An 18,608-nucleotide genomic window follows, 5' to 3' on the forward strand; every position below is an offset into this window, starting at 1 on the left:
CTTCTACCCTGAAGATGGAGGCGATACGTTCTTCCGAAACGTCGGTGAACACCACATATACACGGTGCCAAATCCCAGAAGACTGCTTTCTTCATTTTCTAATTTATTTTCTTACTCTGTTTATGCAGGTCCTGGTTTACTGTCGGTTCTAGCAGGTTCCTGAAAACGTGCAAAGGAGAGGAAAAAGACGAGACATTCCCCTTTCAACATGAAGAGGCGGTGTGTGATGATAGAGGAATAGGTGACAAGGGATGAGGAAGAGTGAAGCTAAATTACAGGAGAGTGAAGGAAGGGATGGAATTGGAATGGATGATTACAAGGCAGCAGCGTTTCCTACTCTTCCAAGGAAAAACCTCATTTCCAAGAAAACAAATCTACACAAAAATTCTCTTCTCGTATTCAAAGTGGAGCATCAGAAGATAGTAACGATGGCCTGGATTCATATAGCAGCGCAAATATACAGACTTGTCGGCATTACTGGGTACAAGTCTGCTATTATTCTCCATGAAAAGTGGAACTGTTCTTATTCAACTTGTAGGAAACTTAAATTTTGTTTTGTAAAGAACTCGCCCCTAACAGCAAACCTTAATCCAGTAGAAGAGTTCTATCTTGTGGAATATAACGCAATGTACTTCGCTGGAAGTTAACCCACGTTTTCAATGAACATATCACCTCCGTCTTCAAGGTTAAAGGTAACCCAAACTGGCGTGAAGTTGGTACGAAACAGAGCTTTCTTGCAACCTGCTTCAGGCTAGTTTCCTTCGTCGATTATTCTTCGACCCTGAAGATGAAGGCGATATACTCCTCAGAAACATCGGTGGGCATTCCTCATGGTGTAATTCCTCATACATTAAAAAAATCTTCCATTTCTTCTTTCCTGACAACGTTTCAAAAATGTAAAGACAACTCTAGAGGAAGGCAAAGAACGAAGAATTATATTTTACCTAGAATTACTTTGGTACCATTGAAATATAATGAAAATACACATAGTAGACTTCCATATTTGCTCTTGGTTTTAATTCCCTATCCAGTAGTGGTAATTCCACGACACTTTCAAAATGGTCACTCAGTCAGGAGGCTGCAACAGAGGAGAAGAGTAATAATCAAATGGTCCCGGGCACAGCAGTCGAATTCATGGGAGATTGTATGGTCGTAACAAAGGAAAGCTTAACAACGGGTGGAAAATTCAAAGGCGGAGACAAACGCCTTTAACCAGTTCGTTTTGGTTTGCAAAGCGAACGTAAGATGTGCAGAAGTACAAGAGCAGATCAGCGTACCCGGGATAACCAAAGAATCAATGCTGATAATTGTGAAGCCAAACTCAGTACCAGTATCACAAGGAAACTGTAAAACTCGTGCAAGCCCCAACTACAGACCTCTTTTACTCGTGTAATCTGGAAACTCTGACCGTTGAAGCACATACGCGAAAGGGAGGCCACTTACTTAGACAAACATAGGGTGCCGAATTTATTGTGTAATAATTTTCTCGAAGCTTATAATAATAAATTTGTCCTTAATTTTGTACTTTTCTTCCCAATTAGCAAACAATTATATAACTTTAAAGGATTCTGACAATTGTGTATGCTGTACAGAATTATAAGGCTTATTTTAGACCGTATCCGTTGTCTGGGTATATATAAGACAGAATACCACAACGTTTCGGAGACTGGATCTGTCTGCGTCCAGTGATTGAGACTAGCTATTTCTAACGGGCCCAACTGAGTAGGTCTATCCTGCCCCATCCACCTGAGGACGGAGACAGATCCAGTCTCCTAAACGTTATGGCTTTTGTCCTATATATATACCAGACGATGGATAGAGTCCAAAATAAGCTTAATAGTTCTGTACAATTATATAACTGTGTACAAGGTCGGCTTTCTAAAATATAATTGTAAATTCTCAGCGATCAAATAAAGCAAGTCAGCTGCTCCTTCCAGCTGCTGCTAAATATATGAATATTCATTGAGGTACGTACAAGAAATGTAGATCCTTGGATTGTCTCACTGGCGGGTTTTAGAGCAAATTCAACAGCTGCTGCTATTCGCGCCCACTGGTCTCATCCAGTAGACAAATTATAAACAGCAGTTTAAAGAAAATAAACTAATTTAGGAGCTCTATTGAAATTTTCCCAAATACAAATATGGTTATAGCATAATCTCACGGTAGCTACACCCTGGTTTGTGTTAAAGCAGTGAAATACGTGAAGGTTAGGTCAGTATGAAGAGTCCTAGAAAGAGTATGCTGTCCTTTAAGTTCCACTAATGTATGAGAATTGGCAGCGCCATGCTCAAGGGCTTAGTCGCTGGCTTCCCACCACGGCTGGTCGAGTTCAAATCCGGGTCTGGTCAAGTGCGATTTGCGATGGACAAAGTGGCGCTGGGGTAGGTTTTCTCCTAGCACTTCGCTTTCCCCTGCCAATCTTCATTCCACTAAATTCTCCATCTTAATCACCCAGGGCAGGCACAATAGGCCAATCAGTGGCATCCGTTCCGATTGAACCCAACTGGACTCAACCATTCATTAAGAGAACTAAAAATAATTAACTGTACGAGAAGTCACTTCCGCTAACAATACAAGTAATAAGGACACGTGGATGATAAAAGGAGTGTCAATCTGTAAGCAGTCTCGCCGAATTTAATTTCAACGGGAAAGTTAATGAAAGAAACAAAACTCTGATGTGTGTAAAGGCTGAGATATTGGGGCAAATGAGGGTAAATGAAGAGGACGGGAAAGTATACGATAAATCAGATAATCCAGTGATGGAACTCCACAGATGGAGGGACGTGATAAAATAAACGGGCATGGGAGAGAATGTGGAATGGGCGTTGAAGGAAAATACGAGGGGCTATCGAATGTCTGAAACATCATTCCAAGGAGAGGGAACGTCAGCAGGGACTGTCAGATAAATCTTGGATAGGCTTCTGAAGGATTTCTAGTATAACGCAGGCTGGACATTTGTTACACGCAGTCTGATTTCACGCATTAAACAACAAATCTAGCAAATACGGAAAAATTTGATTAATAAGTCTAACTATGTCTGAAGTTTAAGAGAGGCCTAAATTGTCTCTGTCTTTTAAACAAGCTCTATTTAATTAAGTAGTATGAGACAACAAAGGCATACCTCCAAGCATTCCTAACTTCTGTCGTTGACGGCGTTCCGTAGTCAATTTCACGCTCCGGCCGATTTATCACCAAGGATATCTATCTAACCAGAGCCGCGTTGTCTGATGGGAGGACGTTAATAAAGTCACACCCTGCATAAATATAAACAATTTTCTGAAAATTGAAGACCTAAGAAGGAACCAACAACACAGTAGAATCAATGGGTATTTCTTTTATGAATCAGTGTTCAAGTCTTGTATAATTACTCCGTTTTTCGAGCATACCCTGAAAGTAAATTCTGAATATGTACGGAAACTACTGTTGGGGCAGAAGAGAGGATGCCCCAGCATGTCATCACTCTGAAGCACCTTGCGCAGTGGTACTACGCCGTCGTCCCTGTTCCGTGTTCCGCCTGCATTCCTAGGGACCGACACACTGACTGCGCCAGTGAGAAGCGTACAAATCACCACCACGTGCAGAAGAAATGTGAAAACAGCTGAAAATACGCTGCAGTAGGGTAACATGAAAAAAAAAATATGTCAGAAAAAATCAGTTAAGGAAACGAAAACCCGAGACAAGACACGACGAAAAATGGAAGTTAAAAGAAAGGAGAGTTAAAGCTATCCCTGTAACAGGCCGTGAAGGCGCTTAGGGTTGTGAGACGTCGAGGCTCCCACAGTTTCTGTAGGCAGTCGGCTCACAGAAGGATGTAAGTATGTGAGCCTATCGCGCCGGTCGCCGATTAGCACCCAGGAAGATTCCTGGTACTCATTTCTGGTAGAGGCTGAGTCGACCCCAGGGCCATAGTGCGGCTGGAAGGATTAGGTCATATGAAAAAAATGTACTTCATAGGTACTGGAACCCGCGACCTTCCGCCTTGTAACATTGTGCGTCAGTAAACTACGCTACCGCATGCCACCAGATGAATAACGGAAACTCAGAAAATGGGGTCAGTCATCTGAGTTCCCAAAGGAACTGTTTGTAATTCTGATGAGGTGAAGAAACATCACCTGCTAGACAGTCGTACCCATAAGAACAAACAATAAATAAAATTTAGAAATTCGCGGAAAAACAAACATGTTGTTAATTACAGGAGAATTCATCGCGTCTCTGTATTTCATGGTTCTTTAGAATATTTCACAGATGCTGAAATGACATTATAGAATTAACTAATTTAAACATAATTAAACCTGATTCTTCCCTACATCGGTGACTGGCAAGTGCTGACACCAGCTTTCACGTCATAACCGATACAAACTAAAGCGACAATTCACAAGCGAAAAGAGTTCTGCACATTGATCTGTATTATCACATGGCAAAGAATTTTGGCAAAAGGAAGATTGGCACATATTAGTATGCAAATGGACATAACTTCTCACGACATAAATAAAACACACACTTAAGACAGAATTCCGAAATATATAAATAAGAACGTATTACAAGTGAGCAGTAAATTTCATGCAAGCGTTCGAGTACATCGCTTGTATGAACTGCCTCATGTTCTCAAGCAGATATTTCAATACCAAATTTCAATCACAGAGAATCATTTTCTTTCACAATACTGACGGATAATAATAATAACAATAATAATAATAATAATAATAATAATAATAATAATATGAATAATATGTTGAATTGTAGATGTAGTTAAAAATGTCCTTGACTACAATATTGTCACGTGATAGAGTATGATTTGAGACGGCTTTTGCATAGATGATCGGATTTACAGAACTTAACTACAAATGACTACATCAGCCCCATTGTTCCATTGAGTTACACACTCCAAAGGTCATTGTCACCACAGCACACCTGAAGTGTTCTCAGTCTTCCCTTGCCGTTGCTCGGTAGCGGCTTTCAAAGGCTGATGTTCCCCTCCCTCTGCATTCCAAAACTGTCCCCGGCCTCAGCTACCAGCTTCTAACAACAATAGCTCACAACGACTGAACCCCAGCAGTCTAACTAACTACTAACTCACTAACTGAACTCAACTGACTGGCTAACTTTCTAACTAACCTGTTTATATAATATCGGTACGGTCAGCACAGAAAACACCGTTCCTCGTTGGTGTAGTTCAACTTTTACCGTGGAGACATGTTTGTCTGCGAAGCCGTTACTCAGAAACCGCTATTGTGTATTTGCCCATCTCGCGGTCGTTGTGCAGCATTGGGTCTACATGTCACAATATTTACTAGCTTCTCGGAGTTAAAGAAAAGGTTGAAGAAAAGTGGGAAGGCTCACATTGAGATGGCTGAAGAATACTGAGAATGATTTACATGGATGAAATGGAAGATATGGAGGCAAATTATGATTAATCATCAATGGGCATTCGTTGCAAAGGAGGTCAAGTTTCTTAGTGGATCTTAAAGCCACGGAGTAAGTAAGTAAATCAATGCAATTAGAGAAACACATTACAAACCATCAACAGAGACAGATTAGCCATTGTACACTGAGGTACCACAAATGCTTAGTACAGGCCACATATTTTTTTTTAAATATTTGAGTGTTCTCTGTTCAGTCCGCTCTAAGAAGCAGGACATTTAGGTACTACTGATAGCAAAGTTACATTTTCATATACTATAGCTATATCCAGACCTGTAAAAGGTGGAAAGAAGGTTCGATGAATTATTATAGACAATTAGATACAGCACAAAATCACCTGTGTTTGGCTCTGCAGGCACTTTCGCAGAAACTAAAAAAAAATATGTCTATTAACTTCTACGTGCCTGCCTGTGTTTCTCCGTTTTTTCCCTTTGAGGTAACACAACTCTCATTGAATATATTCCCGCGAGAGTTTATACTGGGGAATTTTACTAAAAATCTATCCACACAAATGTAATGGACATTTTACGAGAAGCCCCGAAATTCTATCTAGCTCCGTCTCCTATTCCGATGGCGAGAGTGTAATGAGCTTGTCATAGGTTTGAAACAGTTACCACCACTTTCATTAGCTTCAAATGTTTCCACGATCCAAATTATTTGGACTAGTTACATATTTATGTCTCCTTCAAACCAACAAAGCCGATCACAATGGTCGCGCGGTCTAAGGTATGAACTGTCTTCGCTTTCTCGAAAGCTGTGATCGTGGGATCGAATCCCACTCAACACATCGATGTCAGTATGTGCTTTTAATCTGTGTATTGTGTTGTTTTTGTACAGGTAGTGACCTTGCGACGGGCTGATCACTCATCCAGTGTGTCCTACAGTCTGTGTAAAAATATTACAAACCAAAATAAAAGCTAGGACCCAACAAAGGGCTGTAAGGATAGTAATGAATGAGCAAACCCATAAAGCTGAGGGAGATGGGAAATGGTAGTAACATCTTAACAATATAGGCTGTAAGAACCGTGCAGTATGCTGACATGGCAGAAGGAGATTAGTAAAGCAAAGTAGGAATGCGTATTTACCTATGGAGGTAGGACATGGATTCTGAACATCCGAGCGAAAAATTCTTTCCACTTTGGAGGAGAGGGCGCAGGAGGTAGTGATGTGAATCATATAGCCTCTCCTACACAGTGATCCACACTGTTTCCACCAACGAGGCTGAGACGTCCCGCACTTACCTTCATATTGATTTTACAGATATTTACATTCAGGAGAGATTATAAACGAAGCAATACAGCATTCTGTGTGCGTAAGGCGCAGAGAATAAATTAGGGCAAAGAAAACTGAATGGCTCGAACATCCAGATCAAATATCAGAACTCCTCAGGTATTCCGTCATACGCACATCTTCAGTCTCGTTGATACACAAGTTCGGAAAAACAAGCATATTGGCCGTCGTTTGTATTTAATTATGAAGAAGTCTGTAAGACTTGAGGTAAAAACGAAATACACACAAGAAGAACTTTTCAGTGTTCTCCACAATTTCCGTTCCAAACAGGTTTTGTCTACAGTAAATTTGGCACGTTAAATATGATAAGCATGTCTTCATTTTAATCAGCCATCAAAACTACTATATATATAAAGATTTTAAACAGGACCCTAGTTTTTCTTAAAATGCACAAATACGTAATTTAATAGAAAACCGTTCATTTACTCCAGAGATTTTAAATCGCATGGGCACACTGACGTCCGGAAAAGCATTAATACACAGTAATTTGAACGTGCCTTCGTACGAAATTACTTAATTCAAGAAGCAACAACATGTAGGCTTGAAATGATCTCTGTACAATGAAAATGTTAACACCGAAACTAGTACCTTCAACTTCACGAATAATCCTACGGCTCTCGCCAAAAATTTCTCCGTGTTTTACTAAATCACTCTCCTCGTGCCATAACATCTCTGTTCTAACTCGTTCCCTCTGATCATACGGCATGCTATGCTCTCTACCTATCCCTGTGTGCTACAGAATACGGGATCCTGTACTGAATCACATGGGTTGCAGTGTCCTGTTGAGTAAATCACTATACATAAGAATTATTTTATTCCTGTCAATCCATCACTATCTCCAGCAGATAAGAGTTTCCTGTCTAGGGCTATATGTTTCGGCATATGTGTGGCCGTTTTCAGATCCCGTTTTTAGTTACAATTATTCTGTCATATACTCTGCGTAAAATCTGGCGGTAAACCGCCAGTCGAAAAATAGATCTGACTCTGACTGTGGTCTGACAGTACAGGTTCCCAGTTCGTCTAACAATGACATGTTGAAAGTCGTCACTGTAGTGCAACAGATCATGACAGATTTCAGTGAAGCTGTTGTGAGATAGGCATTACAAAGATTGTAATTAACATAATGACACACAATTGTTGCTAGGGTTCATATGGTGCACAAAGTCATAGCATGCAAAGCAAACGGCACTTCGAGACAGCGCTATGAGATTAGTAAACAGCCTCAAGACTTACATATAGATGAGGATCTGCTCTCAGAGACATATCTGAAAAACCATGAGAGGCTCATTCATCCAAATTATCACTTTCAACGGACTGGCCGCTTCCCGGGAAGAAAAGCGAAACTCGTTGCAGTGAGAAAGGCATTCCACATAATGTGGAACATAACGTGCCCACGATCATTACAGTAAAGGCCAAAGAGGCTTGTATAGAGATTGGTAACAATGAAATGATACTGGCAAGAGATATAAATGATAAACATTCATTTTCGAATAGCGTAATTACCAACTCTTCGTATGAGACTCTACTGAAGTCGCTGTATATATAAATGAGTTTGAAATTTCAGCACAACAATATCCCACTCATTGCGCTCGCGCGGGAAATGGTGACGTGCTCGATAGGGTTGTGCACAGGAATGCCGCACTATGAAGTCACTGTCTCTAACACTCTGGACTCAGATCACCTGCCCGTCTATCCCCACCTTCTGCATCATATAAGAACCAGGAACCTCTGGGATTCGATTGACAAATTCACAGATTGGGAGTGCTCTCAAAGTCTGGCTTCTGATTTACTCGTAATTTCACCTGAAATCAAAATTAACTTGGGGGAAGAAGCTAATAGAGCGACCCGTGACTCTACTGTCTCTATAGCTTCTGCGTATAGGCTTTCGACAACGACTTTCGGGCCCTATTCTGGTCTGGAGACTATGATGTGACCTGGGTGGAAGTTAAGGAAACTGTGGCAAGTACCTCGGGATCCAGCATCTAAAGAAGGCACTTAACTGGGTCTCCAAATTCATCAGACGAATGACCCGCAGAAAGACACCCGAACGGTGAGAGAAGAAGTAGGGCACTGTGAGGTGACACTTAAACTCTGTGGTCTATTCTGAAGTCACTTATGAAAATGGCTGGACTAAATGTACCAACCACTGTTCGTGCACCTTTAGGAACAGCATTTCACCCGAAAGAGGAAACCCGCGTGACTGCGGATGTTTAGAAAACAAATTCAAATCTCGTGACCTGTGTGACGAAAACCATGAGCTCTGCTCGAATCTGAAGACGACACCCCGTCGGGAAAATAAAACACTGACATACATAAATGATCAAATTAATTTAAAATGAAAAATGCTTGTGGACTCGATAGCATGCCGAACTATGCCCTTTGGCATCTCCTAAGAAGATCGCTGGTACATCTGTCATTTATTTAATCACTGCGGCCTCTTACCCCATTATCCAAAGCCTTGGAATGACGCAAAATTATGTTACCGGAACCCGGTAAGGGCCCAAATTCCCTGAATATTTACGTCCGATTAGCCTCTTGTCCACAAGGGCAAGCTATTCAAGAAAGTCAAAGATGAAATGTCTACGCCAAGGAACATACAAGCAAAGGTGCACAAGGTTCCGTCCTGCCCCCACATTGTAGAGTATACATACATCTAAATGATATGCCACATCTTAGCCCCCCTGAGACTCATCTTCCATAGAATGGAAGGAATAATCCATTCATTAATGATGTAAAATATCCCGGTGTAGTCTTCGATAAGAGGGTTATATGGAACTTGCACATGGTAATAATTGAAGCCAAGGCATTCAGAAAACTTAGGTATGACAATCCTCAATGAGAGAATTACCAAAGAGGAAACAGTCAAGAGTACAATTATTTCACTTCCGGCCATCAAGGAAACGGAGACCTACAAACTAAGTTGAGGTATTTTTTCCAGAGGATCCGTCCAGGTTCGAGGCTTTTTGAACGTTTCCGTAACAAGCTTATGTTTTACGGTGAGGAGTTGTTAGCCCTGTGCCCAACCCCCAAGCTGGAGGACCACTTATTTTCGGCTGTCCGCGACTGCTTATTCAATATATTGGCAGCATCCCTCCATACCTGGAGTGCGTCTCCTCCATCCGCAACCTGAGGACGCGCCATGCCGTGGTGAGAAGGGACCCACCGAACATGGCATTTAGGAACAGAAAAAAGAAATAGGAACTTAGGAGGGAGTGACAGATGGCTGAATAATACTGCACGGCGACGAACTTCATAATTTCGAACTTCATGTATGTTTATGAGAACAATATCGGGGATACATGTAGCATGAATGGGAGACCCAACTTGTCTGAACGAAGCTGTAGTCGAGAAATCTGAGAAGAAGAAGGCTTTGGGAAAATCTTAATGAAACAATGTGAAAAAATTTGGATTGCATTCATCTGGTTCCGAAATGGGACAAATAAAGGAACGTTGTAAACAAGGATATGAACTTTGGGGTTCCATAAAAGTGGACAATTTCTTGGAAAGCTGTTCGGATATTGTCATCTGAAGGTCTCTGCTCAATGCAATTATTTACTTTAGAGAGAGAGAGTGTCATGTCCCCGTTACTCGTAATGACACGAAAGTTTCAGAGAATTTCTGTGTGTTTTCCACTTAACTAGATTGCGATCTGCCATACCGGCACGAGACGCAACAGATGTGATATTATTAAATTGCAAGAGAGTAAGTGGTCAAGGCAATGAAGGCCTCTAAGAAGGGCTAGAATATTCGAGCCATTCTCACAGCTCCCTTGCAACTCCTTCACTTTTAGAAAGAGCTGTGCAGCTTTTGCCTCTCTACTGACAGAATGTTGCTTGTAACAGCATCTCTGTCGTGTACCCACATTTATTGCAGTTCTGTCGTGTGTGATAATTACAGATAGATTCAGTATCATTCAACAGTTTTACAGCCAAAACCTAAAAAGAGACGCGTAAAGGGAAAGCTCGTGATGTTTTTTTATGGCGATATCAGAGCAGAGATACAGCATCGGATGAAAGGATGACTGATGAACTGGAAAGGGTTTGGTTGTCAGGAAGCGCCCATGGCCTCTTGGAGGTTCGCCTTGAGATAGGAAAACCACGAAAGAACTCCGTCAGGTTAGCATGTGCTGGCCGATATTCAAATCTATCAGCATCGAAATGAAAGTCTAGAACATTACTGCTAAACCAATCTTCTTCAGTCGTTTTCTTTTGCACATTCTATCTCAAATGGTGCTTATGTTAATCATAGAATACAATTTTAATGGAAAATTTAATGAGATCATTTTTGCACAGCTAGAAATGAAATATCATTCTAATTACCTAGAAACAATATAGAGATATGGATAAATCAGTGAACAAAAGAATGTGTAGTTAAAGTACAAAAATAAAGTATATAATTAGCCTCCCCACAAGCTAACAAACTCCATGGACTCAGTCCTTCATAAGCTAACAGTTTCTCAGGAAATTCCTAGCATTCTACCATTCCGAAAGTTCCATTAAGAGGCTCTCAACGTGCTACTTTTCCTCATTCTGAACAAGATTATTCTAGTCGGCATCTTCTCTTTATACGTACATTTAAAAGATAGCTTTTAGTATTATGCTCCCACCTAAATCTAGGTTTTCCTAGTGATATTCTTCCTTTAATCTTTCCTGTTAAATTTCTGTGCTCACTGCTCTTCTCCCGCTGCGTGCCACATGTTCTTCCCATCTCCTCGATATAATCATTCCGACCGTGTTTGGCGGGGAATATTGCGTATGGAGTTCCCAATTATACAATTTTCTCCAACCTTGATAGTGCCTCAAACTTCTTAGTACCAAATATTCTCCCGAACACCCCCTTCTCAAACATCTTCAGTCAAACAGATTCCAAGTTGTGAAACTATCCGCCCTAGCCACCGGGATCGAACTGGTCACACACTCTTACACACGGACATATGTTGCATGGTGACCCGACATCTGTTACTGCCCACTGCTGTGTGACCCTCACTGGTTGACATACCCTGGAGGAACTCCCACGTTATGACGCATAGCTCCATAGCTTCCATCTTCATGGCACGTTGTGGCATGAGATTACTGAAAGCCTAAATCAATCATAGTTTGAGAATTAGTTGTGAATCATGAAGACACAGGACTTAATCAGTGACAGGTGAGAAAACAGTAACATGGCATTAAATATGCTTTACCTTAACGTGCTAATGCTTATAAGCCAACACACAGAATGGTATGTATTGACGTATGCATCGTGTAAATAGAAGCAGCATATATGGAAACGCGCAAACTATGGCGTATACATATGTACTCGTAGATGTCTAAGACGGGCTATCCCAGCTAATGTTCCTCTGGGCCTCCCCTGCATCCGATGACCCTCATACTCCACTTTATATCCGGTGAGCGTGTACCTGAACTAAGAAACTCACAGTTCAGACAAGGGAATGATTCTTTTAAGCCAACGTGTGAAACTGAATGCAAAATATTTTTGAGAAACCTGCGGTCTATGATATTTTCTGATTCTTACATATGCGGTCATTTTTGTTCAAATTGTGTCTCTTACACAATCCATCCCAGAATTTAATGCAATCAGAAGAAAACAGTATATCAGATAATTGTGGTTTTAAACTGTTACTTTAATATGCTGTTTTAATTGCAATGATGAATGGGCAGGGAGGAACTTAATATCCCGCTGTATACTTCCAATTTCCTGGGATTCGAAGCTGATACCTGCTCTCATGCATGCACCAGGCGTTGTGAATGTGATTGTGTCTATGAGTTACGAACAATACGTCGTCATATTTAAAGCATGAAATTTCCAGGCACTGCAAGTTTCGAAAGTATCGCAAAAGAGTTTCATTTTCGCTACTTCACGGTTTGTTTACGTTACTGACAGTTATGGTCACAGTTTTAATGGCGATCAGTAGAACTTAATTATCACAACAGGGAAAGAGTGCCGCGACAAAAACAAAGAAAATGCGTACAGGGCTACAGTTGTGTCTTGGTTGTTAGCTGTGAAGCATGGGGCAGTAGTAGAGCAATATTTCGAAAAGAGTCCTACAGATACCGGTCATAGTCTTAGTTATGAAACTAAGAACATGGTTTTGCAAGTATGAAAACGCGGGAAGGAAAAAATGCGTTGAAAAGAGGGGCGACCTGTGGACTACATGTGGACCGATCGGCTTCTGGTCGGAATAGTTAGGAGACTGTGTTATGCGCATGGAGGTCAGCTGTACTGCGCAAACGCGAAGGGGTTTGAACATTTTCTCTGCTATTTCCTTCTGATTCACACACATGCCCCTCAGCTAGTTTTACCCCTGCTCCTTGCTGCATCCTCCCCTAACGGCGGACGGTGGAGTTAGGAGGAGACCCGCTTCGAACACACAGGCTGTTGTAAATGGCGAATTTCTGAATGGGATCTACTCAGTGTTATATACAAATACAGTATATTGTTTGGGCTAACTTCTAAGACGTTTCTGTTCTACAGAGTAAGTTGATACCTGCCGTAGACGATGCATCTTACATGAATAATATCAAGTTTACATTCACGTGCCAAGTTTCAAGAATTGTTTGCAGTTAAGTGAAGTGTCAGTGAAGGTGGTTCTTAGATAATGAACGGAAGGCGGTAAAATAGGGCATACGTGCTGCTCCATATTGAAACTAGCGCGGTGTAAGGTAGATGATAACAGTATTAACCAGTTGGGCTTCGTATCGGAGACACAATGTGTTTCCTGTGAGGTATGGACTGCATTTATATATTTAGTTTGGAAGAAATTCGGTCTTTAAAGAGTTAAGCGGCCGTGTTAACTGACGTTAGTCATCCCACTTGTTGGGTATCGTACATATTAGGAAAGCTGTGTAATAACCGTGTTACTCTCTTGTAACTGTGCTTCAGATCTTCAGTTAACAATCTAGCATGTTGCACACCTGAATTAAAAGGAACACGAACTGACTACGGTAGGAGAGAATTTTAATTTGTATTATCCTTGTGAAATTGTTAAGCTGTATCATATTTACACACCGAAAACCTTGCAACGTTTAGTACTGTCACGTAATATTCACGGGTTTTGTTCCGTAATGAACAATTAAAAAAGTTCACTGAATTACTTGAACTCTCATTTATAAATGGAATTTTGTTACATTTCAAGGACACTGATAAATACACAAGAATTAAGTATTACCGTATGCTAAAATTTAAGTGCAATACAACCTGTAAATAAGAAATATTTATTGGAAGTTTTAACAGTGAAGAGAATTGTTACTGCATTGAAAAAGTAAAAATATAAGTATGATCTATGTGAAATAACTTTCGAAAAGACTAGGATTCCATGCTTTTACAGACTAAAATTAAGAAAATAGTTAAGAGGCAAGCAGTGTTATTGTGAGTGCACAATTTAAGAGCAGTGGCTCGAGCTGCAGTGTAAACGTGTGTGGTAACAAAGGGGCGCGTGTGCCGGTATGAACTGCACAGTGGCTGTCGGACGGGAGCAATGGCTGAGAATATTACGTAGAAATGGAAACAGCGCTGCGTCCAGGGATCCTCAAAAGGTGAGTGGCGAACTCCAATTTTAATTTTAGGTTTAAGAGAAGCAGCGTCCTTTATTTCTTGCGTATGGCGATTCTATTAAGTACACAAGCGGAACACATATTAGCAGATATTAACCCACTGCGTTTCATTTTTATTTGCTGTTTATAAGTGTCTACTCTGTTATTTCAGTTTGCAATTACTCTGAAGCTGCCGCGTAGGCTTGTCGATATTTACCGAGTATTGGGTTAAAATGGTACCTCCACCTTCAGGGCACAACTGTGAGCCAAGTGTAGAAACATGCCATGGAAACAAAAAGGAAAGCCGAAATAACGTCGTCCCATCCCATAACACTGTGCTACAAAAATAATAATGTATATGTAGAGAAGAAATATCCTTAAAAAATCGTTTTACCTTATGGTTGAGGAACACGCATTTTTTATTTTGGTAAGGAGGAAGTTTTCCAGACACACACACACACACACACACACATGGCTGTAGAATGTATGGTAAGCAAATTTCGGTTTCCGTCAAATTAAACAGTACGTTTTATAGATCTTACGTGCTTGAGTGTTCCGAAGGATATACTGAATGGAATTACGCGTGTGGAAACTGCGCCCTAAGTATGAAATGGCACGAAAAAGTGTCTTAATAACACGTACGTACTTTAGGATGATGGTCCTATAACATGTTTTATTTCTCTTCAGAATATCGTCCTGAGACCTAATAAAATATTGTGTCGGGAATTCTACTAGGTACCCTATTAATTTCAAAGTTCACCGCGGAATAGAAGACCACTTGAAAGATAATGTAGTTTTAAAGAATCTTGAATTATTATAAACCTATTAAAATGGACACCACTTAAGTCTGAACACACATGCAACTCAATGTTATAGGGGCCGCAGATACAACAAGTAGTTGTGTCGAAGTTGAACACAACAGAATGCAAAAAGGAAATACACATGCAGCTTCTCTCTTATTAATTACAATAAAGAAAAATACACAGCAGCTTTCTGTGATTTTTGAAATGCGAATGTATCAACATAATCTATGGATTCTCTGTTCTGCGGGCCCCGTGGCGACCTCTTTGTTCCCTTCCCTTTAAAATGCAGCCCCATAAACAATATACAAGTGTAAACCCAACGTAACATATTACGCGGCTTGGAATTAGAGTAATCCCTCGGAACCCAACACTTTTTACATTTACACTACAGCTGCATCACCGCAATACACTCAGTGTTCATCTGTAACTCGGTTGGACGAGGCTTTTAGAAATACGGGTACATATAAAGAAGTAACAAATCTTTTTATGGAATCACTGTATGGCTGGTCATATTTGTAAATGTTCTCGGTACCGACGGTTGCTTAAAATCCTTGCTTTAACATCCTAATCAAGCGTCACCGCTTTGCCGGCGTTGTAGTAATACATTTAAGTTCTTTATTTACTTATCTGTCTACTCATCAGCTCAAAATCAATTACTGACTAAGCAAGAGCAAGCAGAGGCGCCAATACGAACACATAAACGTAAACAGAAAACAACAAGACAACTTGTGTCATGATAACTACAACCGTAAATTTATCCCTGAACTTAATCAATTAAGCACCACGCCATTATAAGGTGTGCGGTGGTGGAATTATAGCTCCAGTAGCCTTTACGAATATGACCAAAAACGTGACAACAAAAGTCTCCCGCCGAAATTGAATTCCTCAAGTACACTACTTACTGTCGGTTTAGTATCATTGGAACTACTCGCTGTAAGGAAAGGTCTTCGAAGTTACAAAATTATTTGAAACCCCCAAGTCAAGCGAACGCTTTAAGTTTGATACAGACTTCAAACTACTGTATTAAATAAAGTTTTCATATTAGCTACGAACATACAAGTTTCGCATTTTGTTTCTCGGAAACTATTATATTTTTTTCTACATCCTAAAGACATTGTTCGGTTTCAGGCAACGCTGAGGTCACAAACTAACTTAATTATAGAGGTTGGTCGGTAATTTGGCATGTTCACACAGTTGGGAGAGATAGCAGACGTGAATCATTAGCACTGTGTCATTCTCGTAGTGTTTAAGTGCCATTTCCAGCATTGCCGCAACAGTGGAAGTGCCTGAAGTTCCTATGTAGGCTTGGCGAACATTCCGTGCTCTGTTCTTAATACTGCGTTAACTCTAACATAGGTGCTATTTCGCATATAACATGTAATATTTAGGTAACCACAGAAATTTAGCGTTTAAGTTACAATTGTAGACCTGCTCCACATATCGTCTTCTCTGTTCATCATCATCATCATCGTCATCATCATCAACATCAATAATTATTGTCAATTAAACCTAATTGCACGTTCTTGCTCCCTTCAGATATCATGGCCTCTCGGTTACTTCTTCAGGCGTCCGGAATCTCCTTATTCCAACTGTTCTTATCAAAGTGTCTGTTTTGCTCATCTGTTTCCTCTTAATTCTTTAGAATTCTTCTTCTTCTACGGCTACAATTCTATTAGGCCCTCTGGTCTCTTCCCATCAGAAATGTCCTGGAACTATGGATCTTTTACACAGCTGGCGAGACTCCTTGGACAAATGATCAGCCCTGTCGCAAGGCCGCTACCTACACTTGAATCACGAACNCTTCACTGTTCATCATCATCATCATCGTCAACATGAATAATTATTGTGGATTAAACTTAATTGCACGTTCTTGCTCCCTTAAGATATCATGGCCTCTCGGTTACTTCTTCAGGCGTCCGGAATCTCCTTATTCCAACTGTTCTTATCAAAGTGTCTGTTTTGCTCATCTGTTTCTTCTTAATTCTTTAGAATTCTTCTTCTTCTACGACTACATTTCTATTTCTCTTCCCATCAGAAATGTCGCGGAACTATGGATCTTTTACACAGCTGGCGAGACTCCTTGGACAAGTGATCAGCCCTGTCGCAAGGCCGCTACCTACACTTGAATCACGAACACAAGAGGAAAAGCGAACAAACGTCCAAGCCTCGAATGGGATTCCTAACCTCAGTCTTTCGTCGGGCAAAGACATTTCGTACATTAGCCACTGTGATCGGCTCTGTAGAATAATGTGTCAATTATATTGTCACGTGTAAGGGTGACTTATAAGACGGGTTTTGGACTGGGTGATTGGATTTATTGCCCCTTATGAATTCATACGGTGGTCGGAACTATGGACAATACAGCGCTATCGCTATTCTGCACACTTAACTTCACCGTTGCACACGCACTAGGATTGTCAGTCTTCATTAGTCGCATCCAGGTAACGGATTAACAACAGTCTTGTCACTTCAATGAAACATGAAGTCTTCTCACAGCTTAGATCCCAAGCCCATGTCCCGACAGGCTGGCGTCCCGAAACTTGACTTTTCACTAATGGACTACTGCCGAATACTTCCTTATAACAACTTTGCACGGACCTTGCAGAAAACAGCCTCTATTATTAAAGAAGTGTGTTTATTTATCCATTGCCTAGCAACAGACGTCCTGTTGTTGCACGCTTGCTTGCGCGGAGATATGTTTAGCCAGTCGTTAAATAGCAGTGGGTATATACGTCACAGTATACATAGGCTCCAGTTTTATCATTTAGTTAACGTCACGGTAACTTCTTTTGTGCGCCTTCCGATCTCTTGGTGTCTCATTTCTTAAATACTCAAGCTTATTTTGATCTCATAATAAGCAGTCTTATCTCTGTTTCTGCTAACATTTCTTTGCCGGACTACCTCTCAATAACGTTAACGTTTGCTCCTCTTTAAAGATACGCTAATGCTAGTCGCGGTGTTGCAGTCCAGAGGTTTTTACGCAAGCACAGGCCTAATGCGGGGCCTACAGCATATCCACTGGAATGAAGATCATTTACAATGTTTTGCAGTTAACACAATGAACATAGTTTCTTTATTACAGGTCGACGGTGCATAAGAACACCCGAAATTTAACCGATTAGTTTTATTATTTACTAGTTCTTTGAATCAGTTCCATAAAGTGAAACCACACTGTGTACATACAAATTTTTCTACTTGCTGTTTCATCTCAGAAATCACCAGTAAATTCCAATAAAATATTATACCTGGCCATAGAGTGCGAATTTTATTGTGACCGTTAAAGGTCCTTTGTTTACATAAAGCAGAAATCGATCATTACCAGTTGTTTGGGTTGGGGGCTACGTTTCGAAACCTGATGTAGAGATAAGTAAAATCACTATTAAACTCCACCAAATACAACAGTGTCTTTTAATAATAAAATAAAACCTTTACATGCTTCAGCCAATGATGGCTGTCATCGGAAGATGTTTCAAAGGAAAGGCTTCACATGCATTATTACGTGCATGTGTTTTCTTTTAAGGGCTAAACACTAGCATCTGAAATATATGAAACATTTCATTGA

At 40.6% G+C, this 18,608-nt stretch overlaps 1 protein-coding gene and 2 long non-coding RNA genes across 6 annotated transcripts in view; 2 read left to right on the plus strand and 1 right to left on the minus strand.

Moving 5' to 3' along the window:
- LOC111861548 (potassium channel subfamily K member 9) overlaps nucleotides 1-1,456 on the plus strand; it is a 386,136-nt gene extending 384,680 nt beyond the window's left edge. For 3 of the 4 annotated variants that reach the window (XM_023846208.2, XM_033750364.1, XM_033750365.1), the window contains one exon: nucleotides 129-1,455. The gene's annotated coding sequence lies outside the window, so the exon portion shown is untranslated. Of the gene's footprint in view, nucleotides 1-128 lie in introns of all 4 variants that reach the window. The other variant, XR_004512695.1, reaches the window with a different exon arrangement.
- The window catches only part of LOC111861550, a 124,616-nt gene that overhangs the window by 68,993 nt on the left and 37,015 nt on the right, over nucleotides 1-18,608 (minus strand). The gene's annotated exons all lie outside the window — the stretch shown is intronic.
- The window catches only part of LOC111861549, a 205,781-nt gene continuing 200,230 nt past the window's right edge, over nucleotides 13,058-18,608 (plus strand). The window contains exon 1 of the long non-coding RNA XR_002842258.2: nucleotides 13,058-14,246. This is a non-coding gene — a long non-coding RNA (uncharacterized LOC111861549). The remainder of the gene's footprint in view (nucleotides 14,247-18,608) is intronic.

Source organism: Cryptotermes secundus, unplaced genomic scaffold (genome assembly GCF_002891405.2).
Source record: "Cryptotermes secundus unplaced genomic scaffold, Csec_1.0 scaffold48, whole genome shotgun sequence".
NCBI lineage: Eukaryota > Metazoa > Arthropoda > Insecta > Blattodea > Kalotermitidae > Cryptotermes > Cryptotermes secundus.